The sequence below is a fragment of the Saccopteryx bilineata genome, chromosome 8 (assembly GCF_036850765.1).
Source record: "Saccopteryx bilineata isolate mSacBil1 chromosome 8, mSacBil1_pri_phased_curated, whole genome shotgun sequence".
Taxonomy (NCBI): Eukaryota; Metazoa; Chordata; class Mammalia; order Chiroptera; family Emballonuridae; genus Saccopteryx; species Saccopteryx bilineata.
Window position 1 is genome coordinate 43,110,849 of NC_089497.1, and position 16,338 is coordinate 43,127,186.

Genomic DNA, 16,338 nt, shown 5'->3' on the forward strand with positions numbered 1-16,338 from the left:
TGGTCTATAACTGGTGATAGAGGTAAAATAAACCTAATACTGTAAAAAATATTAAGTGTATTGACCAGCACTCCTTGTTTTCAAAGAACTTTACACAAATATTTGCTAATTTATTCTTACTGCTCCTCTGAGGTATATATGAATAATTTTTATTAACTCAACTTTAGAATTGGCTTGAGTGAGATGCAACTAAGGACAAGGTTGATGAAAGTATGTTTCTGAGGCAGCATTAGAACTTAGGCAATCTTAATTCATGGTCAGTCACCTGTTCACATAACATTTTACTATGAAATTCTAACTATTCTCTGTCCTTCTGTTTTGATTTTGTTTTCTTCCTTCAGAGAGCGTGTTAATTCTTTCACTCTCTTCTCTGACGACAGGGGATGTGTTTGGCAGCTGCAGTGCAGACTGTCATGGGGAAGCCAGTCTAAGTCTGACTGTGATGGAGACCTCTGCTGGCTGAGAAAGAGGCAGCAGCAGTAGCAAGGTCTAAATGCTACTTTTAGCGACCATCATTTATTGAGCATGTACTGTAAGCTAGTCAATAGTTTCCATAACTCTAAAAGGTAGTTACTATTTTTATACTCCTAATTTATAGATAGGGAAATTGAGGCTTCGAGAAGTTAAACAATTTTTGAAGGTCACACAGCTAGCTAAGATTTGGATCTAGACATCTTAATTCTGGAGCATGTTCTTCTAAGCACTATGCAACAATTCTTTAAAAGGTGGAAAATTTATATTTCCCAAGACACTGATAACATGTCATAAATAGTAATAATTATAATGACAAAATTGATGACATCAATAATACAATATTTGTATAGTGACCTAATTTATAAAGCATTTTCTAATTCATGTTCTTGTATGCATTTTACAGAAATTCTTATGATGCAAAATTTTACAGAAGCTGCTATGGATTGAGTTATACTTCTCCCCCAATTCATACATTGAAGCCTTCGCCTCAGAATGTGACTATATTTGGAAATAAGGTTTTTAAAGAGATGATTAAGTTAAAATGAAGCCATTATGATGTGCCCTCATCTGTCCTTGTAAGACAGGAAAGTCACCACGAAGGCACATGTGGGGACATAGCAAAAAGGGAGCTATATGCAATCTAAGGAGATATACCTCAGTAGAAACCAGATCTGCTGACATGTTCGTCTGGAATTTCTAGACTTCAAAACTCTGAGAAAAGTAATTTATGTTGTTTAAGCCACCCAACCTGTGGTATTTTGTCAGCCATTGCAAACTAATTCAGAAGCTTAGAAAGGTTAGGTGCTTTATTGAAGGTTGCTCATGATTTATAGGACATAACTGTATTATTATATAGCATAAATATATTGAACATGCCTTAATTGTGGAACCCCTAGCTTGAATATGATCCCTCAAACTCTTCTCTTCTTGGGTTAAGGGACCAAAATAACTGTCAACGATTGGCATGTCTATTATGTAAAATCAGAGGGTATGTAAGTAGAGCAGAGCATAGGCATATTACAGAGTTCAGTCTTAGTTGCTCATGTCCAGCATTATGGTTCCACTTGAGTATCTTATGTTTATTTCTTTAACATTTGAATAATTTGAGAATATTGTATCTAATGATAATTCTGTCCTGATAATGCATGAATATAGCAGGAAAAGCTATATTTATAAAATTTCTTGTTGAGCTCACATGATGTATCTTCATAAGATAGCTATAAATGTTGATGGAAGAATTTTCCTTAGCATTTTTGTAATGCTTATCTTTGAAAAAGTCCAAAGGAAGATAAAGAGGCATAAAGGCTCTTCTAATTATATATGGAAGCAACAGACAGAGAAATTGACTGACATGACCAAAGTCACACATCTAGGCAGTCAACTCAGTTTTGACTCAGATGTCTCTCTGGTAGACTCCCTGACTGCCTTGGTAAATGGAAAGGGGTTGGTGTTGGGAAAGGAAGGTGGGTGGTGAATGGAGTTATCCTCTCTTTCAGGACATCAGTTTAGGTAAAGATAAAAAATTGTTTCTTTTAACCTGGCACATTTTATTTATACAACACCGAGCAAGTTTTATTCTTTTAGTAAATGTAACTCTTATTCAAGGCATTGAAGATTTTGAGATCTTCCTTCTGGGAAGAGCTCCAGGACACCTACAGAACAGACATGATTGGGAAGAAATCAATAAAAATACAGATTCTTTCCCTCATTTTCTCCCCAGGAACCCATTTCAATAACATGGTTAGAACATTCTTGTGTACTAGCCAACAATGCTTCATCAGGGAAGGCTTTATCTTTTGAACCTGAAGTGGAAGATTGAAAGGTAGAGTTAAGAGGTGTCTGATTCATAGGCATGCTCAATGGTTTTGTTTGAAAGGCAATTGGTGTGAGTTTGTGGTGAAAATATTCCTTTCCAGTCTTTGAAATGATGCTCCAGGGTAGAAATTCTTTGGTTTCATCACAGGAATCTTGCCTTCAGCATCAAACATGAACAGAAACACGACTTTCTCACAGCACTCTACAGCTCCCCAGAGCTCATAGTCAGTGGGACGGTATGGAGACCAAATGAGATCATATGGGGAGCCATTTAAAGGGTCCTGTATGATAGGCATTTGTTTCCATGTCTTATCATAACTACTGTTTCTCACTGTAAATTGGAAGGTTGAGAGTGATAATATCAAATTGCATAGATATCTATATCCACTCTAAAGAACAGCACCTTGGAGTATTTTTTCACTGGAATCAAACCTCAAATTGTAGAGTATACATGTAAGAAAATCCAGTAAGTGAACCAGGTCATATGATTGTTTCTTCCAACACCAGCCCCTATTTCTCTCCAATGATACTATAATTTTGCCATAGATAAGAGCTATCTGAGAGAACTCTAGATTTCATGTTTCAGTTCACTCTGCTGCTGTAAAGAATGTATTGAAAGAAAAAAATAGCTAAAATAATTTATTCTTTTCCAGTACTGGGCTCCAATCTTGCTTCCTTTCTACCAGAGAATGGCAGCAAATTACAAAAGAGCCTTCCCAACCAATCAGGTACCCATTTTACTGTTTCACAGGTAGCAGAGTCAGAGTAGTGAATGAGGTGAATAAGTGATACCTGTCTTCATATTTACATCTACTTTTCTGTCTGCTTGCATCTTCTTTTTTATGCTCTTTTCACTTTTCAACTATTTTCTTTCCTCTTTTTTTTTACTACTTACCATCAGATAATCTTATATTCTTCTACCTTATTCTTAATTTCTTCCAATCTAGTCTATATTTCTTTTCTTAAGAAAACATATAAATAAAAATGGGACTAGGCTCGAATTAGAAATCTTTGTATCTTAATTAATCACTTGTTCAAAAAAAATATTTTAGTTTTATGAGAATAGCAGATTATATTTTCCAAAGGCTACCATTTTGGAATTATATTTTCCATCCCTCATGCTCTTCTAGAACCTTGCCACTTCACTATCAAGAGGTAGAGTCTTCCATCTCTCTTCTTGAACCTGGTAGAACTTGGTAACTGCCTCAGCTAATAGAGTATGACAGAAGTAATGTTATGTGATTTCTGAGGCCAGGACATTAAAATGCCATATATTTACTTCCATTTTGTTATTTTGAAACACTTACTCTTGGAATTCATTCATAATGCTATCAGAAAACTTAAGCAGCCCCTGGAGGGGCCCACATAGAGAAGAACCAGGGTAGTTGTACAAGCCCTGATTGAACTTCCAGCTGAAAGCCAGCATTAACTTGGTAGCCAGAAGAGTGAGTTATTTTGCTATGAAGGTATCAGTTAAATCCATCTGGACTAGTGTGTCATTTAAGGCTGGTGTTTCCTTGTTGACTTTCTGTCTGAAAGATCTATCCACTGATGTCAGCAGGGCATTAAAATCCCCTAATATCAACCTCTCCCTCTATATCCATCATGATTTGCTTTATATATATATTTAGGTGTTCCTATGTTGAGTGCATAAATGTTTACAATGGTTATATCTTCTGTGGGATTGCTCCCTTTATCATTATACAGTATTATGTCATTTTTGTCTCTTATTATAGTCTTTTTTTAAAAAAAATCTTTTTGTCTGATGTAAGTATTGTTACTCCTACTTTTTTTCTCATTTCTTTTCATGAAAAAGGTACAAATTTATTACCATTTTATTGTTTATAATTATGTTCCTCTGGTTTGTTTTTCTATTCTTCTTATCCTCCTGCCCCTCCTTTTTCTTCTTCTCTTCCTCTTCTTCTTCCTCCTTCTTTTAAAAAAAGACCCTTTAACATTTCTTATAGTACTAACAATTTACCTGACCTCCTTCAACTTTTTGGGTGGTAATGAACTCCTTCAACTTTTTCTTGTCTGGGAAGTTCTTTATTTCTCCTTCTATTTTAAAGGATAGCTTTGCTGGATAGAGTATTCTTGATTGTAGGGTCCTTGCTTTTCATCACTTTGAATATTTTGTGCCAATTTCTTCTGTCCTAAAGTGTTTCTGTTGAGAAATCAACTGACAGTGTTATGGGAGCTCCTGTGTAGGTAATTAACTGTCTTTCTCTTGCTGTTCTTAAGATCTGTCTTTAACTTTTGCCATTTTAATTGGGCCTCTTTGGGTTCTTCTTCACTGGGATTCTCTATGCTTCCTGGACAGGGTCCTTTTTCTTTACTAGGTTGGGGAGGTTTTCTACCATTATTTCTGCAAATAGCTTCTTGATCCCTTGTCCTCTTGCTTCTTCTTCTGGTATCCCTATGATGCTACCTATTTGGAGCTACAAAGTGATCCACAGTTTTGGGCTGACTCTGACAGACCTGGGTATGCATAGGAGGGGTCAGGTGGTATACCAAGGCCAGCTTCCACCAGTACCAAGCCTCAAAGAAGGTCAGGAAAAGACTCGAGGCTATTAGGCTCAGTCACTCAAAGAGCCTCTGGCAGCATGCAAGTTGTATGAGTAGTTTTTCAGTTAAGTCACAAGTTAAGGGCAAATGTTCATCAGTGGTTTTACAGACTCAGACTCAGAGCCAGTGCTAAGCCTGAGGCCACTCAGCAAAACTGTCGGTGCACACCAACTCCAGTGTAACCTGCCTGGAGCTTGTGGACTTTTGTGGTTGGGCAGGGTCTCAAGGACTCCTCAGAGTGAGGCCAGTAGAGTTTATCAGACTAAAACAGATTAATATTTAGCCATGTGGAGGGAAGGCTCTGCATAGAAATAGTGGTACCAGTTGGGTGTGTGAGAGAAAAATGGCCCTCACGCCAGAGCTAGAGCATAAAAGTAAGTTTTTCCCTATCTATCTGTGCCCCCTACCCTGACTCTACCTGGACCTTTACTAGAGCTTTCCAAAAGTGTCTGCATCACAAGCTTAGGCTGGCCACAGCCAGCTGACTCCTCCACGGGGCATGAACTTGGCAGAGCCACACACTGTTGAGAGGGTGGGGCTAGTGCATTCTCCCAGGCGGATGCCAATGGAGAGGAAGGCTTGACCTAGGAAAGATAGCAGACCCCGGGATGAGTGCCCACAAATGAGATTTTGTGCACTGGCCCTTTAAAAGGGTAAATGGTTTTCCACCAGAACAGCTAAGCTCTATCTCTTCCTGGCAGATGGTATCCCCATGGATTTTCACAACCAGATGTTATGTGAGCACCCCTTCCCATCACTGATGCTCTGGCTTGGGGAGTCCAGCATGGGGTTGGAGACCCCTTGCTTTTTGGGGGGCCTTTGGAGCTGAGACATTCCTGTGGATTTTCCACTGCCACACATGTGTACAGTTGTTCCTACCACTCTGGATGTGGCTTCTTCTGTAGTCCTTGGTCATAAGACTTCTGTTCAGCTAGTATTCATTTGGTTAATCAGGTTGATTATGCTATAATTTAGTTGTCCTTTGCATTCGGTCCTAAGAGAAGGGGAATGTGAATTCTACCTACTCTGCTGCCATTTGCATTCCCCACCATCTGTGTATCTCCAGTGGTGAGGTGTCTGTCCAGAGCTTAGCTTCTGCCATTTTCTTATTGTTGAGAATTAAGAATATATATAAATATATTTGGATACCAGTTCTTCATCAGATCTGTGTTTTGAAAATACTTTCTCCAAGTCTGTCACTTTTGTTAAAATCAGTTAGAATACTGACAAAAATGTCCTCAACTCCCCTTTCTCCTGCTCCTTCTCCTACAAGGGGCTTCTCTTCCTCCCTCCAGGGAGAGCCTGGGGAGTCCTCGCCTCAAAGGCTATGCTCTCTGCTCAAGAGGTCCCATTATTTCCGGGCAGACAGGAGCTATGCTGCTGACTGTGGTCTCACTTCGCAGCCTCAGACCAAGTGACCTCCACCTGATTGAACTTTGACTGCGATGAAAACCCTCTCCCTCACCCTCACTGAGCAGAGCCTCACTCACAGAAGCGGAACGTGCCGGGCACACGGGCTAGAGACTGGTCGGCACAGGGCAGGGCGGAGGTCACTGCTGGTGCAAGTCAGTGGTTTGGGTGCTGTGGCCTGCCCCCAAAGCCTTGAGCCTGCTGCTATGACCTTCTGACACCTCCCATGCGGCCCCTTATAAGGTCCCTTGCTTACACAAGCTCAAGTGGGTCTTGCTGTTGCAACTGAGAACTTCACCTGGATAGAGCACATTCACAGTGGGTCCCTGTGAATGACTGAGTCTCCCTAGATATAATTTCCTGACAAAGAAGAAAGGGCTCCATGCTTTGAGGAAGAGGGAGTAGTCAAAATGTGCAAACCGGCACTCTGCAGCATGGCATCCCAGCTGGACGGGCCAGGCTGCTTAGCTCAGATGAGTTATGGAGTAGCATATGGCTGGTGTACCTGGGGGCAGGGGTAGGAGGTGGGACATGGGACAGAGCAAAGGCAGGATGGCTGGAACCTTCCATCACCTCCATTCCCAGATGTGGGGACACAGAAAATGCCAAGGAGGAAGAGGACTGACTGAATGGCAATGTTCACTCGTAGGGACATGAGATTCCAGATGGGCACCCTCCTCACACAACACCCACAAGTGCACACGCAGACAGGTGAACACACATAGGCACTCCCCACGCACGCATGAGCACGAGCACACAGGTACACACATGCCGATGCTATGTGCATATGCAGGGAAAGGACTGGGATGGTGAGCATCCCTTGTCAGGGCTCTCCTCCCTGGAAGAACTGTGTTCTTTATTTGATTCTGCATTCTCTTATAATTCATTACTGTACTATAATAAGCCTTTATATTCCTTATAAAAAGTCCTTTAAAAATAAAGATTAAACAATGTACTTTATTCTATATAGGTGAGTGATAAATTGATAGCATTGAACATGTGACTTTAATATTTTTAGAACTCTCAAAGTCATACATGCATTATAAAAATTTTAGATATCACCTCAAGGAGAAGAAAAGAGACTTGTAAGTCCCACCCCAGAGGTGACCATCATGACTATTTGCTGGGTTATCTGTCAAGCTCTGCCTTTCTCGTTCATTCCCATGTGCTGTCTCTGTCACGCACAGACTGGTTTTCACATGTGCATGTCTGCCTGTTGACATCACATATATGTGGTCTAACAGGTGGGATCCTGGGTGCAGGTGGTCGGTCCATGTGTCTGATGTCAGAGGGCCCCTGAGGTCTTCACCTGTCAGCACGTAGAGACTTCTGCAGCCATTCTCGCAGCTGCTCAGCTTCCCTCATCCAAGGTTGGTGGATCCCATCCCCTGTCCACGGACATTCATGTTTTTCCAAATTCTCAGCTATTTCCTCGGTGCTCTGATGAGTAGTCTCAAAAATACATCTTTGGAAAGTTGTGCAAGCATTTCTGTGGAGGAACCTCCCAGGACGATTACTGCCAGGCGAAGGTGTGCCCATGTGGAACTTTGACGAGCCTGCACACTGTCCTCCCAGACGGGGGGCCTTACCCCTTTCCCTCCAGGGAATCTGCTTCTTCACTTTGTCCCCAGGGTTGGTCGCCACCAGACCACGAGCCTGCCAGGCTGATGGTGTCAGTGCCCTCTCCCCAGTGTTTACTGCGCATGTGTCCCCATCAGGGAGGTCGGGCATCTCTGACATGGACTGGTGTGTGCACTGCTGCCTTCTGTCCCTTTAGAAAACACCAACTTTCAAGAGTTTTCTGCACCACAAGGATGTTAAAATTCTCTCTGGCCTTAGGTTACGAAGAATGCTTTCCAGCCTATGCTGTGTCTTTCCAGATTTCTGCCTTTTTGTTGTTTTTGGTTTGAGCACAAGAAGTGCTAGCTGTTGCCTGACTGGCATAGGGCCCTGGGGTACACTTAGCACAGCAGTCTCTACCCCAAGATGAGGCACAAACTTACAGAAGGGCTTCTTTTCTACATCTCATCTCTAATCCATCTGGTTAATTTCAAATAACCAGAATGTAATTTCAGATAAAAACAAACAAAAAGGTAGGAGTAGACAAAAAAAAAAGGCATCTATTGTAAGAATCCATTTACAGCAAACAGCCAGAAAGAACAGAGCCAGAAAGCAGATCAGAGGCTGCCTGGGGCAGGAGGAGTGGGCAGTGAGCTCTTCTGGTGCCGGGTTTCCTTCTGGGGTGATGGAACATTCTGCAACTAGGTAGTGGGGATGCTTGCACTGCATCATGAATGTACTTTATGCTCAGGAACGACACAGTTTAAAATACAAACAGTATCTTTTATTTATAACTTAAAATAAATTTCATCATAAAGAGCATAAAAGAAAACCTAAAAATGAACAAAAATGAAAGGTCAAGGTGGGGGGCTAAAACAGATTCTGGTGGGAGTGGGAAAGCAGGTCGTACGAGTGGCTCTCGAGCCGGCCCTGAGGCATTTTTCAGAGCCAGCTCCTGGACTCTGGCCGAAGCCAAGGCGGGTTCCGGGAGGTTCTTCAGGCAGAGGTTCTTCAGGCAGAAGGTCAGGGGATGCTACCCAGGCTGGCCCTGGCTCCAGAGCGACAGTTGAAGCAGCTGCTGGAGAGGGCATGACCACTGTGTGTGGACATCTCTCCAGGTCTCCGTGGCCTCCTGGTATGCCCCTGCATCTGGCTCCGCAAGATATATAACAGGTGTTGAAGCAGGAACCTTCTTTCTGCTTCCTGAGCTGGGGCTGAAATTGCAAGAGGAGAAATGATTACATACCTGCCTTTCTTTCCATGTGCCTTTCAAAGACAGAACACAACCAGAGCCTTCCAGAGAGGCTGAGCCCAGGACCCACCACAGAATGTTCTCCCTGCCAGCAGTCTAGCAGATGGACCAGTCTGAGACCAGCCTTTGCTCCTGGTGGGATGCCAGTCTTTAGGAGTCCTCCCTATGTGTTTGGCACTAACCCCTCCCTATAAGCTAACATGCATCTCCATCTACCACCCCACTCCCACTTCTCTCACCTTCTCAGCATTGGCTGAACATGGTCTTGTTGCTCCAGGGTGAAGTCAGAAATCATGACCTGCCTGTGGAGCCTGGGCATAGTTCTGTGGATCCTGGGTGGCTTCACGGGGGAAGTCCTTCTCTGCCATCCCCAGGTCCTGGTTCCTCAGATATACCACCCACTATGGTGACCACACTCACTTTGAGCCTTCTCTGGCCCTCAGTAGTATGGCACACCTGTCCCTCACTGGTGAAGATGGGTGGGGCTCTCCATCAACTAGCTGCTCCCTAATGTCCTGGGTTGACCTCTGCAATGACAGTGACTGACAACCAGTCTGGAGGCCTCAAGCTTAACTTGGCCTTAGTCATTGCTGCTTTTACCTATTAAGCCTTCTGTTTCTCAGTCAGGCCCAGTCTGGCATGTACACAGACCTCTACCCAGTGGAAATGAAGTTTACTTCCAGGGATCAGGATAAACCTTAGGCAGAGGATATCACTCAAGTGTTTCTCAACAGAAACACATCAAGCCAGAAGGGATTGGTACAAAATATTCAAAGTGTAAAAAACAAGGACATATAATCAAGAATACTCTACCCAGCAAGGCTATTCTTTAAAATAGAAAGGGAAATAAAGAAATTCCCAGACAAGAATAAACTGAAGGAGTTCATTACCACCCAATCAGTATTACAAGAAATCTTAAAGTTTCTTCTTGAAAAAGAAAAATGAAGCAGAGGATGAGAAGGTGGAACAGAAGGAAAGAGAGAGAGAGGGAGAAACAAAACAGAGGAACATAGTTATAACTGAAAAAGTGGCAATAAATACATACCTATCAATAATCACTTTAAAGGTAAGTGGCTTAAATGCTCCAATTAAAAGACATAGGGTAGCTGAATGGATAAAAAAAACCAGACCCATATATTTTTTGTCTATATGAGACTCACCTCAGAATGAAAGACATACACAGACTGAAAGTAAAGGGATAGAAGAAGATGTTTCATGAAAAAAAAATGAGAGAAAAAAAGCTGGGGTAACAATACTTATATCAGACAAAAAGATTTTAAAACAAACACTATAATAAAAGACAAAGGACATAATATAATGATAAAGGGAGCAATACCACAGAAGATATAACCTTGTAAATATTTATGCACCCAACATAGGATCACCTGAATATATAAAACAAATCTTGATAGACATAGAGGGAGAGATTGACAGTAATACAGTCATAGCAGAAGATTTGAACACCCCATTGACATAAATGGATAGATCTTCTAGACAGAAAATCTGCAAGGAAACAGTGGCCTTAATTGACACACTAGATTAGATGGATTTAATTGATATTTTTGGAGCACTTTACTACAAAGCAGCAGAATATACATTCTTTTCAAGTGCATATAAAACTTTTCTAGGATAGACCACATGTTGGGACACAAAACTAGTCTCAATAAATTTAAGGAGATTGAAATCCTGTCAAGCATCTTTTCTGACCATAATGGTATGAAACTAGAAATCAATCACAAAAACAAAACAAAACATAACAACTGAAAAACACAAAAGCATGGTGGTAAATAACATATTATTAAATAACAAATGTGTCAACAATGAGATAAAGTAAAAAATCAAAAGGTACCTTTCAACAGATGAAAATGAGAACACAACAACCTACAATATATGAGACACAGTGAAAATAGTTCTAAGAGGGAAATTCATAACATTATAGGCCTACCTCAAGAATTTTTTTTTTTAAAAAAAACAACTCAACTGTACACTTAAAGGAACTAGAAAAAACCACAAAACTCAAAGTGAATAGAAATAAAGAAAACAATAAATATCAGATCAGAAATAAACTGAGTCAAGTCTAAAAAAATACAAAAAAATCAATGAAACTAAAAGCTGTTTTTTTGAAAAGATGAACAAGATTGAGAAACCTTTAACCAAACTCATCAAGAAAAAAAAAGAAAGAACCCAAATAAATAAAATAAAAAAGGAAAGAAGGGCAGTAACAACTGACACCACAGAAATACAAAGGATTGCAAGAAAATATTATGAAGAACTTTATGCCAACAATTGAACAATCTGGAACAATCTAGATAAATTTCTAGAAATGTATAATATACTAAAACTGAATCAGAAAGATTAAGAGAATCTGAATAGACAGATTACAGCCAGCAAAATTGAAGTAGTAATAATAAAAACAAAAAAAACAAAATTTCCATCAAACCAAAGTCCTGGACCAGAAGGCTTCACAGGTGATTTTACCAAACATTCAAAGAAGAACCAACATCTATCCCTCTTGATATTCTAAAAGATTAAAGACGAAGGAAGACTCCCAACTTTATTTTATGAAGCCAGCATTATCATAATTTAAAAACCAGATGAAGATACTACAAAGAAAGAAAATTATAAGCCATTATCTTTGATGAAGATAGATGCTAAAATTTTCAAAAAAAAATTAGCAAGCAGAATCCAGCAATACATTAATAAAATCATACAATATGACCAAGTGGGATTTATTCTGGGGATGCAAGGTTGATACAATATCTGCAAATCAATAATTATGATACCTCACATAAAGAAAATGAAGGGCAGGCCTGACCTGTGGTGGTGCAGTGGATAAAGCGTCGACCTGGAAATGCTGAGGTCGCCAGTTTGAAACCCTGGGCTTGCCTGGTCAAGGCACATATGGGAGTTGATGCTTCCAGCTCCTCCCCCCTTCTCTCTGTCTCTCTCTCCTCTCTCTGTCTCTGTCTCTCTCTCTCTCTGTCTCTTTCTAAAAATGAATAAATAAAAAAAATTAAAAAAAAAAAAAGAAAATGAAGGGTAAAAATTACATGATCACATCAAAGATACAGAAAAAGCATTTAATAAAATCCAGCACCCATTTATGATAAAAACTCAGCAAAGTGGGAATAGAGGGAACATACTTCAGCATAATAAAAGCCATATGTGACAAACCCACAGCCAACATTATACTCAAGGGGCAAAAACTGTAAGGGTTTCTCTTAAGATCAAGAACAACACTTTTATACAATTGGAAGTCCTAGCCACAGCAATTAGAGAAGAAGAAATAAAAGTAATCCAAATTGGGAAGGAAGAAGTAAAATAGTCACTATTTGCAGATGACATGATATTGTATATAGAGAACCCTAAATATTACACCAAAAATGACTAGAATTGATAAATGAATTCAGTAAAGTAGCAGGATACAAAATAAGTATCTAGAAATTAATTGCATTTTATATATCAATAATGAATTATTAAAAAGGGAAACTAAGAAAAAATCCTATTTGCATGAAAAAACAAAAACAACAACCTGGGAATAAATTCAACAAAGCATGTAGAAAACTGTGCTCCAAAAATTATAAGACACTGAGGAAAGAAATTGAGGATACAAATAAGTGGATGCATATACTGTGTTCATGGTTAGGAAGACTTAACATCATTAAAATGTCCATACTACCCAAGGCAATCTATAGATTCAATGCAATTTCTATCAAGATTACAATGTTGTGTTTTACAGAAGTAGAACAAATATTCCAAATATTTTTATAGAACCAGAAAGGACCCTGTATAGCAACTGCAATCTTGAGAATTAAAACAAAGTTGGAGGAATCATCCTACCTGATATCAAACTATACTTCAAGAATATAGTAATCAAAACAGCAGGATATTGGCATGAAAACAGAGAGATAGATTAATGGAACAGAATAGAGAGCCCAGAAATAAACCCACACCTTTCTGATTAATATTTGACAAAGGAAGCAAGAACATACAATGGGTAAAGATAATCTATTCAACAAATGGTGTTAGGAAATTTGAACAGATACATACAAAAATTATGAAACTACATCACCTTCTTACACCATGTACAAGAATAAACTCAAAATGAATTAAAGACTAAAACGTAAGACTCAAAATCATAAAAATTCTGGAAGAAAGCATAGACAGTGAAATCCCTGATATTCCTCATAGCAATTTTTTTTGTGATGTATCTCCTTGGCAAAGGGAAACAAAACAAAAATAAACAAATGGGATAACATCAAACTACAATATCTTTTTACAGCAAAAGAAACAAACAACAAAATGAAAAGACAACCACAACCCACTGAATAGAAGAACATATTCACCAATGACACATCTGATAAGGGGTTAATATCTGAAATTTATAAAGAACTTATAAAACTCAACACCAAAAAAAGCAAACAATTCAATTTAAAAAGTGGGCAAAAGACTGAATAGACAATTCTCCAAAGAGATATACAGATGGCCAATAGACATATGAAAAGATGCTCAACGTCACTAGTCACTAATCATCAGAGCAATGCAAATTAAAACCACAATGAGATATGATCTCACACCTGTCAGAATGGTGCTCATCAATAAATCAACAAACATCAAGTGTTGATGAGGATATGGAGAAAAGGGAACCCTCATGCACTGTTGGTGGGAATATAGACTGGTACGGCCACTGTGGAAAACATTACAAAGTTTCCTCAAAAAATTAAAAATGAGGCCCTGGCTGCATGGCTCAGTGGTAGAGCGTTGGCCTGCCGTGCAGGAGTCCCAGGTTCAATTCCCATCCAGGGCACACAGGAGAAGCGCCCATCTGCTTCTCCACCCCTCCCCCTCTCCTTCCTCTCTGTCTCTCTCTTCCCCTCCTGCAGCCAAGGCTCCACTGGAGCAAAGTTGACCCGGGCGCTGAGGATGGCTCTATGGCCTCGGCTTCAGGTGCTAGAATGCCTCTGGTTGCAACAGAGCAAGGCCCCAGATGGGCAGAGTATCGCCCCCTGGTGGACATGCCGGGTGGATCCTGGTCGGGTGCATGCGGGAGTCTGTCTGACTGCCTCCCCGTTTCCAACTTCAGAAAAAATACAAAATAAATAAATAAATTAATTAATTAAAAGTGAAACTGCCTTATGACCCAGCAATTCCATTTCTGGGAATATGTGACGAAACCTGAAACACTAATTCGCAAGAATATATGCACCTCTATATTCATTGCAACATTATTTGAAGTAACCAAGATTTGGAAGTAGCCCAAGTGTTCATCAGTATATGAGTGGATAAAAAAGCTCTGGTGTATTTACACAATGGCATATTACTCTTATTCAGCTGTAGAGAGTGAGGAAATCTCACCTTTTGCAACAGTGTGAATGAACCTGGACAGTATTATACCAAATAAAATAAGCCAGACAGAAAAAGACAAAATACTACATGCTTTCACTCAACATGGAATCTAATGAACAAAACAAACAAACAAAATAGAAACAGACTCATAGATATGGAAAACAGTGACAGTTGTCAGAGGGGTAGGGGTTGTACAAAAAAGGTATAGAGATTAAGCAAAATAAAACATATACACAGACAACAGTATGGTGATTACAAGAGGGAAAAGGGGGTGGGGAGAGGTAGAGCTTATAGGGATAAATGGTGATGGAGGGGGACTTGGCTTGGGGTGGTGAACACACAACACACTATACCGATGATGTGTTATAGAACTGTACACCTGACACCTATATAACTTTATTAACTAAATTCAGCCCAATAAATTCAATAATGATAAAAAGATTAGTCATTTTTATTGGAGATCCCCAATTGAGCTGTCCCAGTTTATGCCACAGAGAACAGAGACAAGCTATTTCTTGAAAGTTCTTCCCAAATTTTGGATTCATGAGCAAATTATTGTTAGAACTTGTCATATTTAGTGTTCAGAAGAGCACATCTTAAATTCTATCTCATTCCATCACATTTTAAAGTAATTGCCACTTAATATTTCTTGAAAGCTTTGCCCAAACTTTGGATTCATGAACAAAATAACTGTTAGAACTTGTCATATTTAGTGTACAGAAAAGCACATCTTAAATTCTATCACATTCCATCACATTTTAAAGTAATTGCCATTTAATTATTATTTTTCTTTTTTTATTAATTTTAATTTATTGTTAACATGGATTCAAGTGTCCCACTCAATATAACACCCTCTCCTCCCACCTCCATTTAATTATTTAGTATGTTTTGTTTATATCTCAGATGCTGTTTATCTTCCAAATTTTATAACATATTTTTATTCAAAGTATGGGCCATGGACCAGCAGCCTCAGCCTCACTTTGAACATTGTTAGAAATGGAGAATCTAGGGCGCTACCTCAGCCTTACTGGATTCAGAATCTGCACTTAACAAGAGGCCCAGCTCTTATTTTTTTTTTACTGGAGTTTGAGAAGCACTGGATAAAGAACAAATATGTAAAACAGATGCATCTATAAACACTGGGCAACAAATTTATTGTTTCTTTTTCATTTGCTTTTATTACCCCTCTGCGATCAGGAGGCTGTATGTGTGGAAGTGTTATGATAGAAGTAGAAATGGCCGGGAAAGCAAGGTGCTGGGGGCCCACAGGAAGCCTACAGAATCTAGCCTGGGTGAGGCATAGTTCAGGTGTTTCACTCTAGTGCACTCTAGTGGGCTAGGGACATTATGGGGAATAAGGTAGAGGGATGGTAGAGGTACTTTAACTTTTTTATAGTTGACAAAATTCTGTTATCTCATAGGCTGTGCTTTTTTTTTTTAATCCCCAAATGCCTAGGTGTATATGAAAATACTAGAAAGCCCGGCGGTCATACGAAATGACCGCTGTTCTAGATATTATAAATTGTAATTAAAATGATTTGTGCAAAGGTGTCTGCTAATTCAAACTAAATTACCCAGGGCAGGCAGCGAGGACGCCCCTTTGCTTACTGCCCCACGGGGTTTCCCCTTTCTACTTGCTTAATTGCTTAAAGTAGAGTGCAATGAAGGAAACCACTGGCTGTACATTTCTTAAGAGCCACCGCTAGCTCAATAAATAAAGGTGATTTAAATAATAAAATGTTAATTCACATGTCAAAGATCTCTTTGTACACAACATTTCTTGTGTAGATCTTTCCATCATTTTTAAGCTCGCCTTGCAGAGGACCATCAATTATTTTTAATTTTATGTCCGTTCTTTCACGAACTCTTGAACAGGCAACATAAAGTTGACTGTGTCCAAATGCAAGCTCAGGTAA